The sequence below is a fragment of the Ranitomeya variabilis genome, chromosome 5 (genome assembly GCF_051348905.1).
Source record: "Ranitomeya variabilis isolate aRanVar5 chromosome 5, aRanVar5.hap1, whole genome shotgun sequence".
NCBI lineage: Eukaryota > Metazoa > Chordata > Amphibia > Anura > Dendrobatidae > Ranitomeya > Ranitomeya variabilis.
This window is the reverse complement of record NC_135236.1, coordinates 122,183,391-122,194,456: the sequence shown is the minus strand read 5'-3', so window position 1 is coordinate 122,194,456 and position 11,066 is coordinate 122,183,391. Positions and strand designations below refer to the sequence as shown.

Sequence of the window (11,066 nt, the reverse complement as noted above, 5' to 3'; positions counted from 1 at the left end):
TCCTACACTGCAGTCTCTATCTCTAATTTTCAGTTCTCTCTGAGCTGGTAGGTGGAGACTAGCTGCTGGGATGACTCCCATACATGGTACAGATAAGGGAATCCTGTTCTTTTTATGTTGTAGCACATAGAAAGAAGAAGCAGCAGCATGGGAGGTGGGGGAGGGGAAAAATGGCTGTTAAGTGGAGAAAGAAGAACAGTTGTCTGATATAAAACATATCGCAAAGTTCTTATATTTCCTTGTAGTATCGATTTATGCAAACTTTATTGAAACAACAGTCACCATTTAAGTAACAAAATCCCAAGTTCTTTAGAAACAAGTGTGTTTCGTATGCTTTTACAGTAGAATAACCACGTACACTGTACATCCCTATGTTATAATGTATGTTCAGTGTATACAGAGAAGCAACAGTCGTTCCCATATTCAATGGTGCGTGGTGTTGGAGTGTACTATGTACTAAGAGGAATGAACACTTGCAGGGAGACAGACGTGACACTCGGATACCCCGTCACACATATATAGAAAGCTTGTTCGGGTACACACGTTATACACAAAAGCAATGGAATAAACACAAACACCCTGATGGATGTAAACATATATATCACTCCAACAACTAGGAAATTATGAAAATAGCCTTTCTGGAATAGTCAATATAAGTTACCATGGAAACACTGCAAGGACAAAAAATAGAAAGACGTGACACAGCCAGTCTCCATAGAAACAAGCGAACCTGCCGCTGACTACGCACAGCAGAACGCCCAAATATGTAATGACATGGAATCTGTGCTGACGGGTTGCTACACGGGGCTCTGGCAGCTTATCGATAGGATGGGACTAGTAGGCTGCTTTATTATAGCAAATACAAAAAACACAGACAATCTCGTGTACGGCTTCCAGATTCTCCTCCAAGATACGTTACACTTGTTTTAATTCTAGCTGATCGGGGGGGATATGAAAAGTCTGCTAATCCCCGGAAATGGTATTCATTAATACTGCACCGTCCTGTACACTATATCCTCAGGAATGTCAGAACTGTAGTAATGTAGATGGAGGACGCAGGAGTTGTAGTCCTGCCAGCCGGCATATTGGATCCGCGCGCCTTGCCGGATTGTACGAGAGTCACCTTCTGATGTGAACATTTTCTTTTTTTTTTCTACATATTTGGCACTGGCTTTAAATAGCTGCATAGTTGTGACCTAGATACAATTCACACAAATAGGAATATAGAAATCCAGATTAGATGGCTCCTGTCGTCTTCAAGGAGATGTGATAAAATAAAAATAAAAAATGTATTGTTTTTTATGTTATCGGGTAAGACGATTCCCTGTATTTCTTTTGCTGTAGGATAGGGAATACAAAAAATGTGGTTTAAACTTAACACTGTTTTCCCCATGCCAGGGATAGCCATCTACGAAGCAGGAGGAATGCAACACAAGCAGAGGATGTTACACCGGAGGTCAATGGCAGACAACTGCTGTGGTAGAAGGTCGCTTTAAGTGGTAGTCGAAAACAAACTGATTTAATTCTAAATGTCTATTCAATGTAATAATCTAATTGCATTTATGATATACTTTAATTAAAAAGTCCTATCGTTCAATCTACTATCTTTAACTGCTTTCAGCCAAGCCGGCAAAAACGCGAACTGTCAATGCACATTGTAAGGAGATAACCCTACAAGCAGGAGAAGCAGAGACCAGTCCTCGTCCCCAAAAAAACACATCAATTTCAGGGGTGGAACTGGTCTCTCCTCATCGGGTTCTCTACTTACAATGCATTGACAGTGCGCTCTCTTGTCACTTTTCATTAGAGACAGGTGAGGGAGCGCACTGTCACTGTGCATTGAAAAGGATTCTACACAGTGACAAGCGAGCTGGAACTGAGCATACATTGGAATTAACAACTGATGTGTGCTCAGTAGAGTTGGGACTAGCCCAGTCCCTGAAATAGGTGTTACTGATAACTCTTCATTTCAGGGTGGGGACAGAGGCTTTGGCAATAACCACAGCCTCTGCCCCCTGATGACATCTTGTTTGCGTATCCTAGCATGCACTGGGATTCTCAAACAAAAAGAAATCAACACAGGCATAGGTAAAACAAAAAAATAAAGTAGAGTAGAGAGAGATTGCTAGGTGAATTGTCCAAAGCTTTTTGCACTGAACGATCTCCCTCTGCTCTGAGGGACACCTGTAGTGTCCATCCAAGAGAATGCCAGAGCAGCACTCTAGAGCAGAAGGGAGTCGCAATGACCCTGGCCACTTGCAATTCCAGTGTGCAGAGGATTAAAACTTCTTTTTGTCAGTCACACAATTATCGTAGCCATCAATCAAGGTATGTATAAACTGCTCCAACTTTCATGGACATCTTTGTTGTATCAACAGCTTTAAAGGGTTGAAATGCTAATGCACTTTCTTTAAATAATAAAATTTACTGTCCTCATTAAGACAGGCTCCCTACCTCTGGATGTGTTAGAGTTCATTAGGGGTGGTATAAACACCTATGCATTCTCTATGAACTTCCCTGGAGGGGGATGCAGATAGCCATGATACTATGGGGATTTCGAGCTCTGTATAATAAAATAGATTTGGAACTTATTAAAAGGATTTAAAAGAAAATGTAATTAGAGAATTATATATGGTTTAAATCAGGTTTTTGCTTTGAATGTATTTCTGTTTCATTTTTGGCAATGTTATTTTTTTGTTTTTACATATCACAAGCTGTATTAAAAAGGGGGCTTTTTTAGATTTTAGCTTAATATTGTTTCAGGAAATAACACATGTACAAAGCCACAAACAGTATGGATAAACCTTGTGGAGGCACTTAGGCAGTCGAACATTTGGGGCCCCTACAGCAAATCATGTCCTAATACTCCTTTTAAATTTACTAACAACAATTGTAATACACCAAATAAATTGTATTAAACAGAACAAAATTAAGTTAATCAAACTTTATTATAACCCCAAAAAGTTAATTAGCTAAGGTCAACCTCAGGTATCAACCTATACATACTCGTCTGTGTTCCCGAAGCTTTGCCAATGAATGTCTTACTATGATCTGGAGCCGTCAAGAACTTGCGGCCACTTACCTCTGCTCTACTCCTTCACCTCTATTCTGGCCAATCAAACCGTTTCCATGCCCTATCACACAGATGCCCCTCCTATACTACTCGTGAATTCTCAAATATACCCAACAACAGACAAAACATCATTTCACTGCCGCTTGCTATAATGTTCACATCGGAGCTCTGTTGCTCCAGCTGATCCCCAACGTACGTCATCTGGGCCGGCACGCTGATTGTAAATATCTTTCTATATCAAATATATATTATTTCTCATCCATTGCACAAAACCCCCAAAAGACAAAATGTCCATAGGTCCTATCATTCCGAATTGGTAATCCGGCACTGGTCACAATTGTATTGATGTGTGAAATGAGCCTGTACAAAGGCCATTGTGATGGGATGAGAGCAGGGTCAGATGTGAAGTCAAGTCACCTAATTACTTGTCAGCATAATCCTGCCTGTACTAATATAGAGCCCTCAACTCTTCCTGAAAGAATAAGAAGAGTCTAAAAAAGCCCCAGTGGCAAGTGGGAGAATTTCAGGATTGCTAATTTTGCATATATATTTTTTTTAAATAAAGATCCTAAATATGAAGAAAAAAAACATTGCCAACATAAAAAAAGTAACACAAAAACTGGATTTAAACAATAGGTGATTTTAAATAACTTACATATCCTGTGCAATGTCTCAGTCCTGCTTGTACTCATTTTGTTGCCCTGTAACCAATTCAAGAGTGGCCGGTAGAACATCGGGGGTGCAGTAGCGATTCCCAGAAGGTATGATTCCTCTTTTCTCTACAGTAGCATTGCATTGTACCACTGCCTGGTAATGAACCAACAACGTGATAAAGGGTCAAAGCCCAACATTCTCTCTCCTTCAAATATCAACCAGCATAGAGAATAAATTTAAAATATAACCTTTAATTATATCTATTAAAACTACCTTATAGAAAATAGTGACCAAGTGTAAATAAAATATAAAAACTCACTTATCCACTATATGTCCAACCCGACCAAGCACTATAGGTGTACCAATGTCTCCTATAATAGACACCCTATATCGTATAATAGTGAGTAATTCCAATTCCAATCAACATTTAGATAGGATACCAAATCACATATATTTATGGACCGTGAGGCTAAATCAAAGGATCCTCATAACATATACGATACTTGATCCATAGAGCACTTATCACGATCTCCATGTGGACTTGCTTGCTTAGGTGCATGTATCAATTTCCACAGTGTTTAACAAAACAAAATAATTAGGAAAAATCTCCTCCATCAGCAGTTCAGGTACCGACCATTACTTCCTCATTTTCCAGGCAGCCGGTCTCCATGCACAGGAGTGGGGCACTCTCAACCTGTTATGCACTGTAAAGGCTAATATGGCCCTGTCCCCATTAACTCCCGCCCTTACAAGGGAAGTCCACAGCTGACCCTTACAACATCAGCCCTACTTGTCCCTGTGTGTCCCAACGCGTTTCATCAATTCTTAGAATCATCAGGGGAAATTCACACTCTGTTAGGGTACATAGCTATTTTCAGAAAAAAACGGGGGTTCTCTCTCTTTGACTCTCGGGCTCTCAATGGTCATGCCACCACGCCCGCGTCAGTAACCTATATGACCATGATTAAGGGAGCTTAGTCTCCAGAAACGCGTTGAGATTCTTACCCATATGGTTTGTGCTGAAGTTTGTATCCTCCATGTTTAAGTTTGTGAATAAAGAAAACTTTTTTTCATGGATTCGGTGAAGCTGGACATTTTCTTCTCTTGGATTCTACACGCCTGGACACAGCGGGTCCGTGCTCCCGAAACTTGGCTTATGCATCATGGGTGAGCTGGTTTATATTCCTTCTTTCATAATCATGAAACTCCTGCAAAAGATGCAATCTTGGGTACACAGATACAAATAACTTGACTTTACGATCTCAGCCTCCATTTCTGAGGATACCACAGAAACCTCAATACCCTTAGGGAGAATGCAGGATGGTGGTTCTGGAGGAGACAATAAACTAAGACTGGGTAACAATGCGTCAAACCTTCACATTTTTGGACCCCAGTCTGAACCTGATAGAGAAATTGAACCTAGGGAAAAATGAGGACCACCTGTCCTGTCTAGGAGTTAGCTGATTAGCTGATTCAATATACACTAAATTGTTATGGTCAGTCACCACAGAACTGCAAAAGTAATTTAACAGCAAGTAATTCATGATTCCCAACATCATAATTTCTTTCAGCAGATGAAAATTTTCTTGATAAAAATGATCATGCCTGCAAGTTGGTCAGAGTTTTGGAACCCTGAGATAAAACAGCTCCTACCCCAAAGCATCCACCTCCATAATAAATGGTTCTTGGAGATCGGATTGAAGAAGAACAGAAGCAGACATAAAACACTCTTTTAAGTTTTCAAAAGCCCTAATAGCATCCAGTGGCCAAACATTGAGATTACCACTTACTTGTAAGATCAGTAAGAGGTTTAGCACTCTGAGAAACCCCTAATGAAACCCTTGGATGTTAAAAATGCAGTTTTCCACTCATGACCCTTCCAGATGCATAACAAATTGTAAGCCCATCTAAGGTCCAGTTTTCGAAAACCACTTAGCCCCCATCAGCTGATTATATTGGTGAGTGGAAGTGGGCAAATATTCTTAACCATGATTTTGTTCAGTTCTTGGAAATCAAGGCAAGGACAGATACCACTATCTTTCTTCTTTACAAAGAAAAATCCACCAGCTCCAGGGGCAGTGTGTTCAGGCCCAGACAAATTGTAACGGCGGGCTTTAGGTAATTTTATGTTTGTGCTATTGATCTTGTGGCCCATGGACAAGATCAATAGCACAAACATAATGGTACGCACACAACACTTACATTTTGCCCACAAAATCACTGTTTGGCTTAGTGGGAATACACCCACTAATGTTTTTTTAGTAATCTAAAGGTTTTGCACTTGTAAAACACACTTTCTAATGAATTAGGAAATGTAATTCATCAAGTGCAAGTCAATATATGACAGTACATGAGCATTTCCTCATGGGGTCGGCATGCCATGTTATGTTATGATACAAAAGATCATTTTTGCTGATTTAAAGAATAAAAGGCTTGCACTATTCATTGCTCATAAAATGCTGCTATTACCACTTATATGAGATGTAAAATGGCAATAGGCTGAATATGTTGTTATAACTGATGACTTGGAGTTCTGTGGAGCAGATGTTGGTACTTAGCAGAGCAGATGTTGTGCTTCCTTCCCGTTCTGTTCTTTTTGTGTTTTAGCCTCAGCCAAATATTCTAGATTACTAATATTTTTGTTACTTTGTGACCCGTCATTGCTCCTTTACTTCTGTCATCCTGTGGCCTCATTTTGTCCTGCTAAATCATGACAGCCTTGTCTTGAGCTGGACCTTTCAGTCTTATTTGCTTTTATTGAAGCAGGAACATCCAGTTTTTATAAAGGGTGCAGATCTTGGAGTTGGAACCGGACCCTAGTGTGTGACGTTCCCAGCAAGTCCTCTCTCATCCAGGAGAATTCTAGGAATACTGGTGTTTGCCACTCATCAGTTGTGACATCTCTGTGTAAATTATCCCTGAACTGCAACATCATTGTTTTTATTACTTCTCTACTGTGATAGCACCATGTCCATTATCCTTGTGACTGTTGTGTTAATTAACTAAATTGTAGCATCACTGTATTCATTAATGCTATACTGTGACATCACTGTGTACATTATCCTTGACTGCTGTACTTATTATTCCGGTGAAGTGACATCATCGTTGTGGCATCATTATATTACTCCAAGATATATATAAGTCTTGTGCTGTGAAATCACTATTGTACATAAATCTTGTCCTATGTGATGTATTTATCGTTCTTATACTGTGATATCACTGGTCGTTTGTCCATTACCTGTGACAAAATTATGTTCATTAGCTCTTTTCTGTGACAATAATATTTATTAGCTCTGTTCTGTGACACAAATGTGTGAATTATTACCGTACCATGACATCTCTGTGTGCAATAATCCAATATTGGAAATTGTTTATGTACATTGTTTTGTTGGTCTCGTTTTGTAACATTACCGTAGTTATTTATGCCTGTCCTTTGACTTCACACTACTTACTGTCCCTATAAAGGGATATCATTGTGTACATTACACGTAAAGCTCCCAATCACATTAGACTAAAGTCATATATGGACGGGGGTGTACCCTGGGAGCCAGTGGTGGCATTCTTCTTACCACTGATGGTGGTGTGGTGTCCTCGAGCAGTGGGTTACGGCTGAAGGTGAAATAATTGCATGGTTTACATGTGCCAGATCTTGTAGCTTCAAAGACCTCCATCAATTCCGGTAATTTAAATTAGGTGATTGGTATTATTTGCTAATAAATGGCCATTGTGGGCAATTATATCCAAGGAAAGCCTCCTGTGTGTTATTTGTTATAATTTGTGAGGTACGGGGGCTCGGAAGTGAATTAATGGAGGGGTGGGGGGTTGATTGAAGCGAATTGACCATACACTGCCATGTCATAGACACATTATTAGACTGTTTTGCATATGGGCCCTTCATTTGTGACAAACATGTATCCCCAATACTTGTGTCATCCCTCATTACGCACAGACATAATGATGACACATCTGGTGACTGCTGCGGACAGAAGCACACCAATTCCATCAAGGATTGGAAAATCCCTTTGATAGTATACTTGACATGTGCAATAGTTCAATATATATTATCAATTAATGCAGTAATTTGTATTAGAAACTGGAGACCCAGCCTTCACTTTTATTAATGTGGTCAATATTTCTAGCGCAATGTCACCTGGGACAACGGGCTCCTGTGTTCTCCACTTATAATATAATTGCAGTAATCTGGGCACAATCAGATACTGGATGCCGGATGCGTTTTAATGCTAATTAATCAATCTGTTGAGCTTCTGTTAATTAAAGCAGAAAATATGTTGGTGAAACAACCGCCAACCAATGTGTCCCGATGCCACCGCTAATGACTGAGACTGGAACAATGAAAGGACAAATGCTGCGCCGAAGAACATTGCAATGAAGATCTGCAGTAAAATTGTACTTATTTGGGATCCAACTACCTGGTGTTCCTAATGGTCATACAATAATGACTGACAAAAGATGCCATAGTGCAGGAGGTAAGAAAACAGAAGGCTGAGCAGCCCAATATGACGAATTCAGTGCATGCTACAATTCCAGAATTGCCCCCTCTGCTATGGAAGAAGACATTTGAATCACACATGTTCCCCACACTCCCACCAAGCATGTGTTATTAAAGGGTACCTGATGATCATAAGGTTTTGCCCCCCCATCTGAGGGCAGTATCATGTAGGGCCAGAAATCCTGATTCTAGCGATGTGTCACTTACTCTGCTGCTTGTTGTCATTTGGTAAAATCGCTGTTTTATTTGCTAGAGATCTAGCAGTTCTCTGAGTGATGAACCCTGTGTAACCCCACCCACACCACTGATTATCTATCTATCTATCTATCTATCTATCTATCTATCTATCTATCTATCTATCTATCTAATGCCACACACAAAAATATATACAGTCATATAAAAAAGTTTGGGCACCCCTATTAATCTTAAGCTTAATGTTTTATAAAAATAGTTTTTTTTGCAACAGCTATTTCAGTTTCATATATCTAATAACTGTTGGACACAGTAATGTTTCTGCCTTGAAATGAGGTTTATTGTACTAACAGAAAATGTGCAATCTGCATTCAAACAAAATTTGACAGGTGCATAAGTATGGGCACCCTTATCATTTTCTTGTTTTAAATACTCCTACCTACTTTTTACTGACTTACTAAAGCACCTTTTTTGGTTTTGTAACCTCATTGAGCTTTGAACTTCATAGCTAGGTGTATGCAATCATGAGAAAAGCTACTTAAAGTGGCCACTTGCAAGTTGTTCTCCTGTTTGAATCTCCTCTGAAGAGTGGCATCATGGGCTCCTCAAAACAACTGTCAAATGATCTGAAAACAAAGATTATTCAACATAGTTGTTCAGGGGAAGGATACAAAAAGCTGTCTCAGGGGTTTAACCTGTCAGTTTCCACTGTGGGGAACATAGTAAGGAAATGGAAGAACACAGGTACAGTTCTTGTTAAGGCCAGAAGTGGCAGGCCAAGAAAAACATCAGAAAGGCAGAGAAGAAGAATGGTGAGATCAGTCAAGGACAATAATGAGACCATCTCCAGAGAGCTGCAGCATCAACTTGCTGCAGATGGTGTCACTGTGCATCGGTCAACTATACAACGCATCTTGCCCAGGTCTGCCATAGAGAATCTATGAGGTATTGTAAAGAGGAAGATGAGAGACACCAGACCCAACAATGCAGACAAGCTGAAGGCTTCCATGAAAGCAACCTGGGCTTCCATAACACCTCAGGAGTGACACAGACTGATCGCCTCATTGATGCATAAGGAGCTCCGACCAAGTGTTGAGTGCATTTACTGAACATACATTTCAGTAGGCCAACATTTCGTATTTCAAAATCATTTTTCAAGCTGGTGTTATAAAGTATTCTAATTTACTGAGATAATGACTTTTGGATTTTCATTCTCTGTAAGCCATAATCATGAACATTAACAGACATTAAACATTTGAAATAGATCGCTCTGTCTGTAATGACTCTATATAATACATGAGTTTCACTTTTGTATTGAAGAACTGAAATAAATTAACTTTTTGATGATATTCTAATATTGTAAGAAGCACCTGTATTATATGGAAGGCTATGTCTGCACCATTATATTATATGGAAGGCTATGTGTATCTATCTATCTATCTATCTATCTATCTATCTATCTATCTATCTATCTATCTAACCACAACCTACATGTGACAGATACCTGTGTGCAGTGGATAACATGAGATATATTATCATGGACACAATGATTGTGCTATAGCTAATGCGCTCTAATACTCAGCCGAGCCATGATGTGAATGTTCTCCTGTGGTGGCTCCCACTATATCAATATACTGACTGCTGATATATTAGTTTAATGATGCAGCCACTTATTTGTTCTAAAGAGCTGTCTCCTTTGTTTCTTATATATGGACAATTGCAAACTATGTGCATGAGATATATCTTAATCATCTTTTAAAGGGAATATGTTACTAGGTTTTTGTTATCCCATCTGAAAATACTATGATATAGCGCAGAGACCCTGATTCCAGCGATATATCACTTACTGTGCTGCTTGCTGCAGTTTTGATAAAATCATAGTTTTATCTCCTGCAGATCTAGCAGTTCTCTGAATGCTGAGCTCTGTATAACCCCGCCCACAGTGGCAGCAGTGTGTGTGTTATGATCCGGTGACCTTGGAGCCGCATGAAAACTTTCTCTGGAGTCGGTGGAACCTGTACTGACCGCAAATCCTGAACTAACACTGCAACTAGAAGTAGCAATGGGGTGTACCTAACAAACCCTAGACACCTCGACACAGCCGGAGGACTAAATACCCCTATAGATGGAAATAGGAATGCTATCTTGCCTCAGAGCAGACCCCCAAAGGATAGGCAGCCCCCCACGAATAATGACTGTGAATAGGAGAAGAATAGACACACGCAGGTAGAAAACAGGATTTAGCAAAAGAGGCCACTCTAGCTAAATAGGAAAGGATAGGACAGATTACTAGGCGGTCAGTATTAAAACCCTTCCAAAAATATCCACAACAGATAATACAAAAAGTTCCACAATCTAACTAAAGACATGGAATGTATATTTGCCACTCCAGAGAATCCAGCAAGACTGAGAAAATACTGACACAATCTAAGCTGGACAAGAAAACACAAAGAATAGCACTGAATTGTGAAGCACACAGCATGTGTGCCACAGGAAAAAAAAAACAGACACTTATCTTTGCTGATTTGGCAGAATGACAGGAGGAACCAGGCAGAGGTCCAACACCTCCCCACAACAATTGACAACTGGCAAGGACTAATGAATCCTGCACACCTAAATACCCCAGTCAGAACTGCA

The 11,066-nt window shown here is 39.8% G+C and overlaps 1 long non-coding RNA gene across 1 annotated transcript; it reads right to left on the bottom strand.

Moving 5' to 3' along the window:
- Positions 1-899: 899 nt before the first annotated feature.
- On the bottom strand, positions 900-6,568 carry LOC143773424 (uncharacterized). Its single transcript, XR_013215179.1, has 5 exons — positions 6,197-6,568; positions 4,733-4,935; positions 3,729-3,880; positions 2,455-2,563; positions 900-1,196 (listed from the first exon to the last, which is right to left on the bottom strand). It is a non-coding gene; the product is annotated as an uncharacterized LOC143773424 (long non-coding RNA).
- Positions 6,569-11,066: the final 4,498 nt, after the last annotated feature.